Raw genomic sequence first — 18,126 nt, 5'->3', positions numbered from 1 at the left:
ACAATCTGTTTTTTTAAACAACTTTGTTGAGATATGATTCATATACCATAAAATTTGATCTTTCAAAGCATACAATTCAGTGGTTTTTAGCATGTTTGCCAAGTTGAGCAGCCATCATCTCTATCTAATTGCAGAATATTTTCACCACCGCAAAAGGAAACCCTGTCCCCATTAGCAGGCCCTCCCCATTCCTCTCTCCCCTTTCCCCAGTCATAGGCAACCACAAATCTACTCTCTGTCTCTGTGGATTTGTATATTCTGGATATTTTATATAAATGAATCATATGATCATATATATATATATTTATTTAACTTTTTAAACCATTTCACTTTTATTCTATTGAGAAGTGAGGTTCCAAACAGACTTTACTTTCCAAACCGTTTACCTATTGTCCCAGCACCACTTCTCTGTCCCCTTCACCTTCTTTGGTAATTGGTGATATGTTCCAGTTTTTGCTATCAGCTCTGCTTCTGGGCCCTCAATTCTGCCCCATTGATGTTTCTATTCAGGATACCTACAGGGTGTGAAGTCAGATAGGAGTTGATCTAAATCCCAGATCTCATATGTTAGCTGTGACATCCATTTATTAATTTATCCTACAAATATTTACTGAATTCTGTGCCAAGCCTTTTTTTTTTTGAGACATGGTATCTATTGCCCAGGCTGGAGTGCTGGAGTGAAGTGGCATGATCACAGCTCACTGCAGCCCCAACCTCCTGGGCTCAAGCCATCCACCTGCTCAGTCTCCCAAGCAGCTGGGACCACAGGCGTGTGCCACCACAGCCAGCTAATTTTTGTATTTTTTTGTAGAGACAGGGTTTTGCCATGTTGCCCAGGCTGGTCTCCAACTACTGGGCTCAATCTATCCACCCACCTTGGCCTCCCGAAGTGTTGAGATTACAGGCATGAGTCACCATGCCCCGGCCCAAGTCTTATCCTAGGCACTGGGGACCCAGCAATGCAGATTTAGTCCCTGTTTTAAGCAGAGGGACCAATACAATCTGGCAGGGAAAGTTCCTATGGATAGAAACACAGACACAAACAGCAGTGGTGAGAGTGAGGCAGTTTGTATATATTTTCTTTTTATATCTTAATCTTCATAACTGGCCTTAAGGCCCCATTTTCCAGATGAAAAAACTGAGGTTCAGAGCAGTCAACTACCTTGCCTGTTGCAAATTCATTGCGAGTGGCACACCAGGCTTGGTAAGTGGTAAACAAGGCTGATGTCGAGCCCTTGGGATTAAGCCCTCTGCTATACCAAGGAGAAAGGGCCATATAGGGCAAGTGAGCGAGAGGCAGGCCGGGAGAAAGGAAGAACAGCTGGTCCAAGGTCTCAGAACAGGTTCGTTTCTGGGGAAAGACTCCTATCTCTGCTGCCCCAGGCAGAAGAAGACTTGGGCCCTTTGAAAGGAAAATAAAGCCTCGGGATCCCCAAATCACTAAGCCAAGGGAAAAATCAGGCTGGGAACTATGTCAGGCAAACCCACCTCCCATTTTATTCCTAAATAAGATAGCTACGTACCTCCCTCACAAACTGCCCACAGGAAAATTCATTGTGGGCCTCAAGGTCTTTATCCTGAAACAGTTCTGTTGAATTTCACCCTGGCAATGTAAACTAATAGCTGATCTTCAGAGGTGCAGACAGAAAGTCATCCTTCTGCTCACCTGAGACAAATGCATATCTGATTGTTTCCTCTGCCCTATTGTTTATGTAAAAATGCAGATTCACTGAGTCAGATTAAATTGTGTATTCAGTGGAAGGCTGATCAAGGACTCAATGCAATCTTTCATCGCTTATCAACCTTTTGTCTCTTATGACCTGGAAGCACCCCTGCCGCCTTCAAGCTGTCCCACATTGCCAGACTGAACCAATGTACATCTTACACATATTGATTGATGTCTCCTGGCTCCCTATGAATCAAAGCAAGCTGTACCCCGACCACCTTAGGCACATGACAGGACCTCCTGAGGCTGTGTGATGGGTGCATCCTTAAGCTTGACAAAATAAACTTTCTACATTGACTGAGATCTGTCTCAGATATTTGGGGTTCACAGCCCTGTCATCTCTGCCCTCCTCCCCACCTCCCGCCCTGGGCATGGCTGGCAGACAAAAACCTGGAGAGCAGCCCACTCCCTGTTGATTGTCCTTCACTGGAACAGGCAGAGGAGGTTCTGGGTCACAGCACAGAGGTGGGGTGTAAGCCTGCAGGAGATTACAGCTGATCCCTGAGGTGGGGCTGCCCCAAGGTGGTGGCTTCAGCCTGGGAGGGCCAGAAGAGCTCAGGTGAGACCTCAGCAGTCCACGTGGAGAGGGAGGGTGGGGAGAGGGTGGGGAGGTGACTAGAACCTGAGTGACGCACACAGGCTCCCACTTCCATTCGAAGACACTTCCAGTGAGATGCTTAAATCTGCAGTGGAGGGCAAGAGACACGACCCCAGGAGACAGCAACTGGTCTCTGAGGAGGTGGAACAAGCTCCCTGTTGGAGTCTGAGGCCTTGGTCCTACTCCCAGCTTCACTCCTGGTTTGCTGAATGATCTGGAGATCTCTGGGCCCGACGGCTTTCCATCTGCAGAGCGGAAAGAGTGGATGGGAAGTTTCTAGGTTCCCTCCACTTCTCATCATTGCCGGCATTCGCTTATAACAGGGGTCGGACTTCTCTCTGTGCACCTGTCCTGTTGGCAGACCTAGGAAGGTACAGTTTTCTGGCTGGGAGATTTGGGCTGAGCAGTCCAGGGTGGCCGAGGTTTAGAGGGGACAGCTAGGGAAGTACTTCCCCTATCCCTTAAGATCTAGGCTGGACTCTGCTCTTCCCATAGGGATTTACCTGAAGCCCAGGAACACCGGAGATCTGACTCCTGAAACTGCCTTTGCAAAATTAAAACACCGAGAGAAATCTAACACAGCTGACTCCATATTGCTGCTTTTTTTAAAACAAATTAGCTTTTGGTGTACAAGTGTTTTTTTGTTTTGTTTTTGTTTTTTGTTACACGGATGAATTATACAGTGGTGAATTCTGAGATGTTAGTGCACCCATCATCTGAGTAGGGTTAATTGTACCTAACGTGTAGTTTTTTTTTAATCCCTAGCACCCCTCCAGCCTCCCCCTTCTGAGTCTTTGAAATCCATTATATTACTCTGTTTGTCTTTGTATATTCATAGCTTAGCTCCCACTAGTAAGTGAGAACATACGGTTTTGGGTTTTCCACTCCTGTGTTACCTCACTTAGAATACTGGCCTCCAGGCTGGGCACAGTGGCTTATGCCTGTAATCCCAGCATTTTGGGAGGCCAAGGTGGGCAGATCACTTGAGGTCAGGAGTTGGAGACCAGCCTGGCCAACATGGCAAAACCCTGTGCCTACTAAAAATACAAAAACTAGCCAGGCGCGGTGGCAGGTGCCTGTAGTCCCCGCTACTAGGGAGGCTGAGGCAGAAGAATTGCTTGAACCTGGGAGGTGGAGGTTGCAGTGAGCCGAGATTGCGCCACTGCACTCCAGCCTGGGCGACAGAGCACGACTCCATCTTAAAAACAAAACAAACAAACAAAAACACACACACAAAACTTATTTGGGAGCTCTGGCTCCTAGGGCCTGTGGGGAGTGGGGAGCTGGGGGCTGGGAGGAGGCTGGGTCATGAGAGCAAGTCTTTTCCAGGATGCCAGGACCATGCCCGGTAGAGGGCTCAGTTGGAGTTTCAGGGATGAGCACCTGCCTCGGGGGCCTGAAGGAAGCCCATGGAAGGCCATGGCCAAAGAAGCTCATCGCCCTGGGGCCAGAAGAATCTGCCCAGCAGATGGTCCTGCGGAGGATCCAGGAACTTTCTGATTGAGTATGGAGGGAGGTGAGAGACGGGGAGTTGTAAGCCTCAGGTCTTCCTTAGTGGCAAGAAATAAGGCTTTCTGTTTCACCGTTCTGTAACGCCATTAGGCCGTCTCTCTCAAGGCTCTCTTGTGCTGGGGCTAATGGGAAAGCTTGACTTTTGTTCTTCCTGCCCTGCCTGCTTCCACCACTGGGGGTTTTACCCAGTGCCAAGCTGTGGGGTCCTCCAGCTTTGGTCTACAAAGATGATTGCCTGCTTGTCCTCCTGGCTTCCCCGGCTCCCTGGGTTTTTAGGGCTGTGCTTCCTCTGGGCATATTCTCGTCTGGACCTGATTGTCACCATCACTGGAGAACCTGTTGGCAGTGCAGACTCTTTGTCCACCCTAGACCGACTGCATGGAGCACACAGTTGACAGGATCCTGGGGGATTTGCCTGCACATGAAGGCTGGGAAGGCCTGCTCTAGACTCACCCGGTGACTTAACATTTCCCCACTGGCTTCCAAGGGCTCCATCCTACCACCCCTCAGATTCCCTTAGGGCACAAAGTCTCAGCTCTCTTACCATCTTCACCACCCCATCCCCGCCAGTCAGGGGACCCTCTTCCTGGTCAGGGAGGGCCTTCTGTCAGTGTCACCATGACATTCTTCTTGTACCCTGGCATCCTCTTCTCCCAAGGGCTAAGCTTCCCTAAGAAGGCCGCCTCCTGCCTGGCCACATCTGCCTCCTGCCTGGCCACATCTCTCCCCAGGGACATTATAGAGCCAGACACTGGCGTCAATAAGGGGGAGAAGAAGAGAGAAAATTAGAAGAAAAAAATAGATATCTCAAAAATATCCTGGCCTACAGGTGTCCCTGAAGCCATTTCTTTTTGGGATTGAATGTCAACTGTGCTGCTGTCCAGCAGTAAGAACTTGGGTGAGGCACTCCAGCCCTCTGCACCTCAGTGACTGCATCTGTGCAATGGGAATGATTTATACAGTATCTCCATCCCCTCCCCCAGCACAGTGTGTGGCTCATGATAGTTGATTAATCAGCTCATGCTGCCTGAGTCCATGCCTTTTCTCTGTGGCTCAGTTGGATGGAAGCTCCACAAAGACGAGGATTTTTGATCTGTTTTCTTCACTGCTCTTTCCCCAGTACCCAGACTAGAGCCTGGCACAGAGTAGGTGCTGGATAACTCTGTTGAATGACTGTAGAACAAATAGCCTGGAGCTGCCCCAGCCCAGCAGGCTCCTCTCTCCTACCCAGGACTGTGGCAAGGCAGAATGGAACAGTGTCAAGGGCGGTCTCCCTAGGCTTAGGAGACCTTGTTTTTGCCATGCTTTTGCTACAGGACCTTGAGCCAGTGACCACCTTTTTGAGCCTTTGCTTCCCCATCTGCAAAATGGGGATAACAGCAGCCTTTACTTCATAGAGCTGTTATGAGGATTAAATGAGATAATCCACCCCCTCAGCCTTTCCTCCCTGTCTCCCTGCCCCGTAGGACCAGCAAGACCCCTTCATACTGGCTGACCTGGACATACTGGCCAGCCGCCATCAGGCCTTCTGCCAAGCCCTGCCACAGGTCTCGCCCTTCTATGCAGTGAAGTACAACAGTAGCCCTTGGGTGCTGCGTGTCCTGGCCGCCCTGGGCACCGGCTTTGACTGTGCCAGCCTGGTAAGCCTGTGCCCACTGAGGATTAGGCCAGGCCAGCTGGAAGGGGGTGAATCCCATGCTGCTGCTGCTGAGGTCATGAATAAGCGTCCCCTGTCCCGCAGAGCACTTGAAATACGCTAAGCACACTGCAGGGGGCCTAACATGCATTCTCCTTGATCATCCCATCGGCTCTGCAAGGTAGTCAGGGAATCCACATTTCATAGAGGAGGAGACAGCCTTAGGGGGATCACTTACCCATGGGCCAACATATGGTAAGAGAGAGAGATGACGGATCCAAAGTTGGCATTTTTTTCTTACGCCAGGGGTGAAACATTCCAAGGGGTTCTTAGCAGAAAGGGATTCAGCAATGTTGAGGGAGGTTAGAGCCGAAGCCCAAGGGTGGGAAGGGGGAGAACTCAGGATGGGAGTATTTTGCTGAGACTCTCTCATTCCTTCCTTTCTTTTTAAGACTAGTCAAGTGTAGTAGTGAGAAGTGGGGAAGAAGAGTAGAACAAGGAGTTCATCTGTAACTGACTGTTAACAGTCAATTGAGATAACTCACTGCCTTCGGACCAGCCCTTCCTCCCTTTCTGAGGAGCCCTCCACTAAGCAGGATTAAGTGCACCTGCTGCCTCTAGGAAGCCAGGCCATCTCCTCTCTATGTGGCTGAAATTGATGGGAGGGGGGTTGGTTCTAAACTGAGACTATGAGCACCTGGAGTGCCCGGCACATTGAGACTATGAGCCCTGCCCTGCCCTTCCTTGCCCTGCAGGGACTCCATAATGAGCACCCCGTCAGCCCCACGCAGGGCTCCTGCCTGAAAGTGAGGGAGCAGGGGGTGAGACCCAACCCGGGGTTTCATCAGGGCAGCCTCTTTGGCTCATGCACAGTGTTTCTGTCCCCACATAGTTGGGGTGGGGGCAGTGAGGCAGCCCCCAACCCTGGTTCTTGGCCACCCCAGGTGGAACTGGAGCAGGTGCTGGGCCTGGGTGTGGCCCCCTCGCGCATCATCTATGCCAACCCCTGCAAGCCTGCCTCCCACATCCGGTATGCTGCCCAGCACGGGGTGCAGCTCCTGACCTTCGACAGCGAGGAGGAGCTTACCAAGGTGGCCCAGCACCACCCCAGGGCCAGGTGAGACCAGCAGGGGTGCAGGCAGCTAGGGTGAGGGTCAGCAGTAAAGAACGAATCACCCAACACAGCACACCCCTGACAAATGCTGGTCTGAGACAAGTGAAGTGGAGGACCCTCAAGGCCCAGCCATTTTAAGAGGGTCTGGCAGCTGCCTTTGGAGTGAGACAGCCCAGGTTCAAATCCTGGCATTGTTGCTTACCTGATGTATGCATTGGGCAAGTCTTTTTTTTTTTTTTTTTTTTTTTGAGACGGAGTCTCTGTTGCCCGGGCTGGAGTGCAGTGGTGCGATCTCGGCTCACTGCAACCTCTGCCTCCTGTGTTCATGCCATTCTCCTGCCTCAACCTCCTGAGTAGCTGGGATTACTGGCGCGTGCCACCATGCCTGGCTAATTTTTGTATATTTAGTAGAGACAGGGCTTCACCATGTTAGTCAGGCTAGTCTTGAACTCCTAACCTTGTGATCTGCCTGCCTTGGCCTCCCAAAGTACTGGGATTACAGGTGTGAGCCACCGTGCCCAGCCAAGTCTCTTTTTTTTTGAGACAGAGTTTTTCTCTTGTTGCTCAGGCTGGAGTGCGTGGTGCAATCTCAGCTCACCACAACCTCCACCTCCTGGGTTCAAGTGATTCTCCTGCCTCTGCCTCCGGAGTAGCTGGGATTACAGGCGCCTGCCACCACATCTGGCTAATTTTTTGTATTTTTAGTAGAGATGGGGTTTCACTATGTTGGCCAGGCTGGTCTCGAACTCCTGACCTCAGGTGATCCACCCGCCTCAGCCTCCAAATGTTCTGGAATTACAGGCTTGAGCCACCGTGCCCCGCCTGGGTAAGTCTCTTTTAACATTTTTAACACTCGGTTCCTTCATTTACAACATGGGGGCATGTTGTCTGGCACATAGTAGGTGCTTACCAATACTATCGTTTTTCTACCCTCCCTTCTCTGGGTGTACCTGGGGAAAAGTAGATGTATACACACGTGTGTTGGGCTGGTGTGATGGCCGCATGGATTTGGGGGCATTGGAAAACCTCCCAGATGTGGGGATCAGCTGGGCCCGGGTGGGGGTGGTATAAGAAGCCCTGGGCCGTTTGGCATCTCTGGCTAAGTGCTCTCTCCCTCCTCCCTATCCTTGGTGTCCCTCCTCCGGACTGCTCCTCCGGCTGAGGACTCAGGACAGTCAGAGCACCTTCCCTCTGAGCACCAAGTTCGGGGCCAGCCTGGAAGCATGTGGGCACCTGCTCACGTCTGCCAGAGACCTGGGGTTGGCCGTGGTCGGAGCCAGGTGAGTGATGCCTGAGGACTCCAGGAGCCCTGGGTTCTGGTCCTTCCCTTGCTGTGGATAACTGCGACAGAGACAGAGAGACACAGTCACACATAAGGCACGAAGCCACTGGGGCCAAATGCAGAAACAAACAGCTGGAAACATAACTGATTACACTGGCATAAGTATAATCAGTTGGGGCCCATGGCAAGCTGTGGCCCCTCTCTGGGCCTGTGAGACCCCATCTGTCTAAAGGGGCAGGATATGATGTGAAGGTTACTCAGGGCCTCCCTGCTCTGAGGCCCTGGCGTTTGGGGTCTTGTTATGAAGTGTCCATGAGGGGAAGGGCAGCCCACGTGGCGGTGCTGGGATCATGGGCTCCATGGCAGTGTGTGGCTAAGTGTGTGTACGTGTGAATACTCAGGGTGAGTGCCCCTTCGTAGGTGCCTCATTGGCCTGAGTGTGCAGCTGTCTGAAAGCACACACTTATGCCAGTGTAATCAGTTATGTTTCCGCTGTTTGTTTCTGCATTTGGCCCCAGTGGCTTCATGCCTTATGTGTGACTGTGCCTCTCTGTCTCTGTTGCGGTTATCCACAGTCTCTGTGGCTTTGTGGTTTGGAACATGTGTTTCAGTACGTATCTCTCACCATGTCACATGCACTGGCTGTGCTAGCTTCCACCTGGGCTCCAACTGCCAGACCCCCCAGAGCTTCACACAAGCTATCGCTGACTGCCGGTGCGTGTTGGAAATGGGCCACAGGGCTGGGCATGATATGAGCTGCCTGGACATTGGAGGGGGCTTCCCCGGAATGGAGGGCTCCGGGCCCAAGTTTGAGGAGGTGAGCTGGCATGGGCGCTGGGGGTGTTCAGGGAGGTCCGCATGTGTGCCCAGGCATGGGTGTGTGTGGGGAGTCTGTGTTCATGCATGTACCTCTCTGTGTTTAGGTCTCTCTGGTGTATCTCTGTGCTCTGTGTGCACAGGTGGGTATGTGTGTATGTGCATGTCTTGGCTTTGATATCCCCCAAAAGCAGACTCTGAGACAAACACTTGGATACAAGTAGTTTTTTTGGAGATGATCCGTGGAAGCACCAATGAGGAAGTCAGGAAAGTGAGACAGAAGGGAGAAAAGTCAAAAGAGAATTCATCTATGAGCTGGTTACCACTGTGGGCCACTGCACCAGTCCCCCTGGGGACAATGTAGAACCTCAGAATCATCCCACTAGAGGACATGGGGCTGGTCCTTTATTCACCAACTCCTGTCCCTCTTTGGTTGAAGGCTGTGGTCTGGGGGTGTTAATTTCCTCACATTCCAGCTAGTTTCCGAGGGTGCTGGAGAAAGCCCACAGAGTGAGAAGCAAAGGGAGGCAGGCACTGGAGGCTGGAAATCATCTTGCACGGGCAGATGAGCTCAGGTAGGCTGAGGGGAGGTGGCACAGGGTGTCCACTGCAGCTGCAGCAAGGTGTCTGGGGGCTGTGCCTCTCTGTGTGTCTGTGTGTCTGTATGTGTATATGTTTTCCTGTAGAATGTAGAATTCTTGTTAGCGTCACCAATACAGTTACAGTTACAGTTGGGAGTTTACATTCCCTGGGTACTCACCTTCTTACGGTGCATCAGATTAAATTGCTGCACCTTTGGACTTCTCAGGGAGCCTGGTGGCCAGCAACCCCACACAAGTGACCTCCTGTCTCTCAACTTCTGTTTCCTCTTTGGTAAACAGGGATAATTCTAATGCCTACCCTGCAGGGTGCCTTGGGGATGAAAGGACTGATGCAGGTAAGGCGTTGGCACAGGCGCTGGCACATCAACACGTGCTGAATGAGTTAACCTCTTCCTGCTGTCCCTCCACCCCATTCCAATTGGCAAGAGTGATCAGTGCTGCCCTGGCCCAGGACCTCCCTGAGGAGCGTGGTGTCAAGGTCATCGCAGAGCCTGGCTGCTTCTATGTGGAGTCTGTCTGCACGGCCGCTGTCAACATCATTGCCAAGAGGGCTGTGCTGGAGCCCAGTGGGTGGGCTCTTATACCAAACAGCATAGTTGTGACTGCAAAGGAAAAGTTATCCTCAGCCTTTCATGTGTATTGGCTTATTCAGTCCTCATAACAACCCTACCAAGTAGCATGTGTTAGCCTCACCATTTGGCAGAGGAAAATGGAAGCACAGAAAGGTCAAGTACTTGCCCAGATCAGCAGCAGAACAGGCTCAAAGGTTGGCAGTCTGGTTGCAGAGTCCATGAACTTCACTACCACACTCCACAGCAGTTGTGAGACCATGGGCAAGCCATCTAAACTTTTGAACTTTAATATCTTCATCCATAAAATGGGGATGATAATACCCTGCCCCATTGCCCAGTGAGTGTGTACACCCTTAACTCGGTGCATAGGCTTGGGTTGGCTTGATCCGGTCTCATTCATTTCTCCCCACCTGACCCTACACCTGAGTCAGAGTATCTCATGTTGGCTGAGCTTGAAGTATGCAGGAGCACACCCCAGAAAGGCCAGGGCACAAGCCCTGCTTGGGGTGGAGCAGGGAGGGCCTGCTCTGCCCCACTGGGGTGTTCTTAGGTGGAAGTGGGTGTGGGATGGTCCCTCTGGGAGAACTCTCTCCCTCCAGCCTCCCTGCGGAGTCACCCAGGGAACCGAATCACAGCACAAGTGAAATGGGAAAAGTTCCCTTATCCCCCTCGCAGGGCCTGCAATGGGGGTGTGGCTCGCTTCTTTGGTACCCTGCTGCTCAAACCTCTGGGGGGAGCATGCAGATGGGCAGGTTGTGGGGCTTCAACCCCATGGCAGCGTCTAGGGGTGAATGCTTACAGCTCCTGAAGCCCCAATGGGTGTGTGTTACAGAGCGCTCTTTTAGTTTTGCCATCTGTAGGCAGCTTGTGTTAATCAGCTCGATTACACCCTCTGCCTTATCACAAGGACAGAGGGCTTTCTGTATCCCAGGGTTTTTGCCTTGGTGTACTGGAAGAATCAGATCACACGTGGGCTTAGGGACCGAGTGCAAGTTTTTATTGAGTGGAAGTAGCTCTCAGCAGATGGGGGAGCCAGAAGGGAGATAGAGTGGGAAGGTGAACTATCAAGATAAAATCAGTCTACTACTCCATAACAGAGGTAAGGAAGAGTATGCATGGAATACAGGACATCCTTAGAGCATCTCTTAGTATTACCATGCCCTTTGATTAAGGTCAATGGGAAACTACAATAGCCCAATCCAGGCAGGACTACAAATAGCCCAGACCCCTCAGGAATGAAGGTTTGGGTCACTCCACCAGGAAAAAAACTACAACCTGCTGAGGTGCTTGCTGAAGGCAAAGGGAATACAGAATGGGTAGTAGAAGAAGGTAGTCATCAATACCACCTATGACCATGTGACCAGCTGCAGAAATGAGGACTGTAACTATCATGAGCATTTCCTCCTTCTTTGGCTAAAAACATGTTTGTGCATGTTTACACTTGTATGAAGAAAATATATCCATTTTATTTCCTTTTCCTTTATCATGTGACATAAGATTTACTGACTTCATATCAACATTTAAGTATTATTAACTTTATGTAATAATATTTGGGTTGGGGATTGGTGGGTTTCCAGTTGTACCAAGGATAGTTGTATTATTTTAGGCATAATTATGACCTTATTATTGTCTTTATTTGAAGATTATGTATGATCTCAGGAGATGTGTATGGGTTCAGCTTGACAAGTGGTGGACTTATCATGGTTAATACTGAGTGTCAACTTGATTGGATTAAAGATGCAAAGTATTGATCCTGGGTGTGTCTGTGAGGGTGTTGCCAAAGAAGATTAACATTTGGGTCAGTGGGCTGGAGAAGGCAGACCCACCCTTAACGTGGTGGGCACCATCTAATCAGCTGCCAGCGAATATACAGCAGGAAGAAAAACGTGAAAAGGCAAGACTGGCCTAGCCTCCCAGCCTACATCTTTCTCCCATGCTGGATGCTTCCTGCCCTTGAACATCGGACTCCAAGTTCTTCAGTTTTGAGACTCAGACTGGCTCTCCTTGCTCCTCAAGCTTGCAGACAGCCTATTGTGGGACCTTGTGATCATGTAAGTTAATACTTAATAAACTCCCCTTTATATATATATATACCCTATTAGTTCTGTCCATCTAGAGAACCCTAACACAAGTGGTTTCTTCATTTTCTTTCATATTTATGAAGTGTGCTTTCTTGCCATCCTTTCCAGACTCATCGCCTTATGTTATTAGTTGACTTTTTAAAAATCATTATTATTATTTGAGATGGAGTCTCGCTCTGTCACCCAGACTGGAGTGCAGTGGTGTGATCTTGGCTCACTGCAACCTCCATCTCCCCAGTTCAGCCGATTCTCGCGCCTTAGCCTCCTGAGTAGCTGGGACTACAGGTGTGGGCCACCACGCCCGGCTAATTTTTGTGTTTTTAATAGAGATAGGGTTTCACCATGTTGGCCAGGCTGGTCTCAAACTCCTGACCTCAAGTGATCTGGCTGCCTTAGCCTCCCAAATTGCTGGGATTACAGGCATGAGCCACTGTGCCCAGCCTCTAACTCTCTTTTAACATAAATTAATTCCTCTTCCTATATTTGTTCTCAGTGCTGTTGACTTCCTGAAGAAACTGGGTCAATTCTCATGTAGAGTTTTTACACTAGGGATACAGTCACTTGCTTCTTTATACTTCATGGGATACCTTGTAAGTCTCCAGTGCATCACACCTGGAGGCATATGATGTCTGATGGTCTTGCTTTTAATGATGCTAAGATCTATCTTTAGTTTCAGGCAATGGCATCCTTACCCTTCACTGAAAAGTTCTCCATCAACCTTTTACTGAGTGATTTTGGCATCCATTGAAAACCATTGCTTGAATCAGTTATTTTCGTAGGGGCTTAACAAATGATAATTTTCTAATTCTAATTTTTTCTTCATGTAGTAGCTGAGATTCTTCTGCATAGAAGAGCTTTCCTTCATTCATTTTGGCTATTTAATTACCAGAAAATGCAGTTAGGCATAAAAAATGCTTTATTCTTTTCCTTTAATTAACAATTTTTAGAGAAATAAGTTGGTGCCCCAACTTCCCCAATGGTGCCCAGTAACTTTTATTTTCTTTCTGTATCTTCTTTTCTTCTCCTGCTCTTTTTCATCTGCTGGCTAGAAGTAGGGTACTTCAATACCCTAGGAGATGGCAAGACCTCATGAAGGAAGTTACCTGGGTCCCTGAATGACTACATGGAGCTAATTCCTTCCTGTGACTTGGGGAAGAATGGGACTGTGATGGGAATAAGAAATGAGCTTTCATAGTCACAATCCACTGAGATTGTGATGGTTTATTACAGCATTGACCCTATCCTGACCAAACAGCTATTACATTTTTATTCTTTTTTATTTTTGTTTTTTAATTCTTTTTGAGACAGAATTTAGCTCTTGTTGCCCAGGCTGGAATGCAATGGTATGATCTCGGCTCACTGCAACCTCCGCTTCCCAAGTTCAAGCGATTCTTCTGCCTCAGCCTCCAAAGTAGCTGAGATTACAGGTGCCCACCACCAGGCCCAACTAATTTTTTGTATTTTTAGTAGAGACCAGTTTCACCATGTTGTCCAGACTGGTCTTGAACTTCTGGCCTCAGGTGATCTACCTGCCTTGGCATCCCAAAGTGCTGGGATTACAGGCGTGAGCCACTGCACCTGGCCTACATTTTTAATTTCTAAGAGCTCTTTCTTGTTCTCTGATTGTTTCTTTTCCATAGCATAGTGTTCTTGTTTTATGCATATCTCTTCTTTTTCTGATGACGTTTAACTCTTAATGACATATTCTTCTGTTCTGTGCATTTTTTTTCTGCCTCTCCTGACTTCCTTTTTATTGTTTGTGGGTTTTGCTCTCAATTTCAACTAAATCTAGTTTAACATTTATTTGGAGGAGGAACAACATTATGTGGAGGAAGGTTTAGAAAAAGAAAGGTTTCTTTTGATAGTCCTTGGCTTCTCTTTCCTGTCCTAAACAATTCAGCTGTGGCCCACATTTGCTCACCCTAATTACTAGCAAAGCAAGAGCCTAATATTTACCCAGACGGAATCTTCTAGGAAGGCAATCAACTCCCAGCCATTATGATCGAGGCATGCCTCTTAGAGAACTCACTGACATTCCAAGCAGCTTATCAAACAATCCTTCCAACACTTCATTTTCTCAGGTTTTAGCACCTCTTACGAATGAGTGTCTGAGCAGCCAAAAAATAAATAATGAATCATCCAGGCAAAGAGGGGAAGAAAAATGGACTTGGCCAGAGATGGGGAAGAACGTACGCAAAAAGGTGAGATGAGAGGGAGCCTAGGTAATATGACTTATTACAAGCAGAGCAGCTCTGCGGAGGGGTGGATAATGAGGAGGGCTACAATGCAAGATGAGGCGGAAAGAAAGGTCTGGGCCAGACTAAGCGGGGGCTCCTAAGCCCTGTTCTTGACGTTCTCATGAAATACTGCAGGAGAGAGAACACACCCTACTGGGGAACTGGGGAGAAGTTCCATTTGAACCAGACCTGGAAGGAAGACTGGGACTTGTTAAAACAGATAACAGGCTGGGCGCAGAGGCTCACGCCTGTAATCTCAGCACTTTGGGAGGCCAGGGCTGGCAGATCACAAGGTCAGGAGATCGAGACCATCCTGGCTAACATGGTGAAACCCCGTCACTACTCAAAAAAAAAAACTAGCCAGGCGTGGTGGCACACACCTGTAGTCCCAGCTACTTGGGAGGCTGAGGCAAGGGAATTGCTTGAACCCAGGAGGTGGAGCTTGCAGTGAGCCAAGATTGCACCACTGCACTCCAGCCTGGTGACAGAGCGAGACTCCGTCTCAAACAGACAAACAAACAAACAAAAAAACAGATAACAATAGAAGTACCATTGAAATATATATATATATATATATATATATATTTTTTTTTTTTTTTTTTTTTTTTTTTTTGAGATGGAGTCTCACTCTCCCAGGCTGGAGTGCAATAGCATGGTCTTGGCTCACTGCAACCTCCGCCTCCTGGGCTCAAGCGATTCTCCTGCCTCAGCCTCCTGAGTAGCTGGGATTTCAAGTGCATGCCAACACACCCAGCTAATTTTTGTATTTCTGTACGGACGGGGTTTCACCATGTTGGCCAGGCTGGTCTTGAATTCCTGACCTCAGGTGATCAGCCCACCTCATCCTCCAAAAGTGCTGGGATTACAGGCATGAGTCACCGTGCCCGGCCCATTGAAAGATTTTCAAAAGGGATTAACCATGATCACATCTGTTCTTAGATGAGGTGGTTCAGATTGGAAGTTGGATTGGAGGGCGGACCAAAGGAGAAGCTGCTGAAGTAGATGTTAAAGATGGAGAGAAGTGGATGGCAGAGACATAGAGGAGGAAAAGTCAGCAAGACCCGAGATGTGTATGGAGAGTGAGAGTGTGGGAAGTGTGACATGTGACTGAATCGGATGATGGCAACTTTCACTGGGCGGTGAAAGGTCAGGTTGGTGGTAAAAGTCATGAGTTGACTTTGGGGCATCTTGATATAGTCACTTCCAATATCATGTGTTTCAACAAGCCCGTGTTCCTTCCTGGTCAGTTCCCCCAGCTAGAGTGTGTTTTCCATCCCGCAGCATTGTATGAGAACTGCTAGAATATCACTCACCACTTCCCATAGAGATTCTGTTTGTTCATCTGCTTGTCCCACTGTGTGCCTTGCACATAGTAGGTGCTCTTGGAATGTGTGTGAGATGGATTAACATGAGAAGTGCTTCTCTGCATGATTTCACCATTAAAGTGTTGAAAGCAACTAGCGCTCCTCCTTCCTGACCTCCAGGCTTCCACCCAGCTGTGGGGACTGCTGTGGTGGAGGGGCCTAGTCTGAATCTGGACAGGAGAGGTGCCTGCAAATATTTTCGTGCCTGCAAATATTTTTGTGCCTCGGGACAGATGGATGTCCAGTTTACTGTCTGCTTCCTCAGTAGTTCTAGAGGTAATTGCATCCTGCTGTGTACAGTTAGGTCGTGGAGGAGACAGGCACCTTCTCTCATCTTTCTGGAAGGTAACCAGAGGTCTTTCCCCTTTCCTATCAGGGCAGCTGCTCAGTTGCAGGCCCCAGATGTCTGCTTCAGAATCCAAGAACACCTTCCTGAGCTGGGAAACAGATCCAAGGAAATCTCAGCCAGAGGCTTCATTTTATCATCTGTGGAAATGCAAGATGTTAGAGCACCTAGGAGGGTCTTAACGTGCAAAACACTGTCTTGAGGCTGCCTGCTGAACAGAGGGTCATCTGCTTTCATTAGATTCTCAAGGGAGCCTCAACAGGCTACACCTGAACCCCAGGTTTGGGGCATCTCTCCAGCCCTCCTAGCTCTGTTATCATCATCACCATTAACAGCTGAAATGTGTGAGGTGGTTGGGATGTACCAACAACCCTCCCAAGAGTCCCATATCTACCTGACCTCATTTGACCTTCACAGCAACCCAGTGACTCAGCTGCTATTTGGCCCACGTTTTACAAACCTGAGTCAGTGTGCTTTACCTCAGTGACCCAAGAACCCAGGTGCTAGAGTCAGGCCTGCATCCAGATCAGGGGTGGAATCAGTGGTGTGCCCTGAACAAATCATTATCCTCTTTTTTGTTTTATTTTTTGGAGACAGAGTCTCACTCTGTCACCCAGGCTGGAGTGCAGTGGTGCAACCTCCCTCTCCTGGGTTCAAGTGATTCTCCTGTCTCAGCCTCCCAAGTAGCTGGGACTATAGGTGCGTGCCACCACGCTCAGCTAATTTTTGTGTTTTAGTAGAGACAGGGTTTCACCACGTTGCCTAGGCTGGTCTCGAACTCCTGAGCTCAGGTGATCCACCTGCCTCTGCCTCCCAAAGCACTAGGATTACAGGCGTGAGCACCACACCCGGCCCATTACCCTCTTTTAACTTCAATTTTCTCATCCACAAAATGAGGGCAATAATCTCCTTTCTTCCCCACTAGCCATGTTCATGAAAGTACTTATTTGCTCATTTTGAAATATGTAGCAATGTGCCCCAGAAAGGCTGGGGCATGAGTCCTGCTTGGGGTGGAGCAGGGAAGGCCCGCTCTGCCCCACTGGGGTGTCCTCAGGTGAAAGTGGGTGTGGGCTGACTTTCTCTGAGCTCCCTGTGGAGTCACACGGGGAACTGGGTTGAGTCACAGCACAAGGGCACTCACATGCCCCACCCCGAGGAGGTCCCTGTTCTGACAGAAGCCCTGAGCCGTGACTGTGGACTGACACCCACTGCCTCTGTGACCTTGGATGGGTTACATAACCTCCCACATGAGAAGGAGGAGGAGGCACCCGGGCTTATGGCCTGAGCTAACCTGGGTAGTGGGAGCCCTAACTGTGAATTGCCAAGGGACTGCCATGGGGACTGGTGAGAACACAGCTCTGCAAGTCCCTTTTGATTTGTTTTAACCTTTAACTTTTCAAAAATTTCAAATTTAAAGGATGCATGGCACAGTTGAAGTTTATCAAAAATGGACTCACGAGTGTGTCTCCTCAGCTCCCAACTCCCAGACTCCTGACCTCCAAGGCCAATACTTCGAATTCTGTTAGGCATTTCTTCTAGCATTTATCTCAATAGTTCCAAATAACAAGCTTGTGATGCGATTTCACAACCCTTGCTTCAAACGTCATGTATTGACTTTCCATATGAGGGATGGTCCTTGTTTCTGTTATATCTCCCTGCTTCCTCTTTTCAGTTCTCTCAATATATGTTTTAAAAATTTAGGCTGGACGCGGTGGCTCACGCCTGTAATCCTAGCCCTTTGGGAGGCCAGGGCAGGCAGATCACCTGAGATCAGGAGTTTGAGACCAGCCTGGCCAATATGGTGAAACCCCTTCCCTACAAAAATACAAAAATTAGCTGGGCATGGTGGCATACGCCTGTAGTCACAGCTACTCAGAAGGCTGAGGCAGGAGAATTGCTTGAACCGGGAGGTGGAGGTTGCAGTGAGCCAATATTGCGCCATTGCACTCTAGCCTGGGTGATAGAGCCAGACTCTGTCTCAACAAAACCCAAGGGCGGAGGTTGCAGTGAGCCAAAATCATGCCACTGCACTCCAGCCTGGGTGACAGTGTGAGACCCTGTCTCAAAACAGAGCAAACAAACAAACAAACAAACAAACAAAAAAAAGAAAATGGGAGAAGGGGGCTGTTCCATGAAAGGGCCTTATATCCAAAATGACCCCCAAATGCCAAAGGAGCTGGAAACCAGAAAACGAGGGAAACAAATTCAGTTTGGTCTAGAGTGTTTTCCGGGGGGAGAAC

General features: G+C 49.1%; 1 long non-coding RNA gene and 1 pseudogene across 1 annotated transcript; both read left to right on the top strand.

The window, feature by feature from the left end:
* The first annotated feature begins 3,699 nt into the window (after nucleotides 1-3,699).
* LOC109028391 (ornithine decarboxylase-like) lies at nucleotides 3,700-9,963 on the top strand (annotated as a pseudogene).
* A 1,544-nt stretch (nucleotides 9,964-11,507) lies between these two features.
* LOC109024020 (uncharacterized) lies at nucleotides 11,508-17,319 on the top strand. The gene is made up of 3 exons (XR_010133768.1): nucleotides 11,508-11,909; nucleotides 14,021-14,140; nucleotides 15,116-17,319. It is a non-coding gene; the product is annotated as an uncharacterized lncRNA (long non-coding RNA).
* Nucleotides 17,320-18,126: the final 807 nt, after the last annotated feature.

The sequence above is a fragment of the Gorilla gorilla genome, chromosome 1 (assembly GCF_029281585.2).
Source record: "Gorilla gorilla gorilla isolate KB3781 chromosome 1, NHGRI_mGorGor1-v2.1_pri, whole genome shotgun sequence".
Taxonomy (NCBI): Eukaryota; Metazoa; Chordata; class Mammalia; order Primates; family Hominidae; genus Gorilla; species Gorilla gorilla.
The sequence above is the reverse complement of the archived record's forward strand: the minus strand, read 5'-3'. Positions and strand labels throughout refer to the sequence as shown.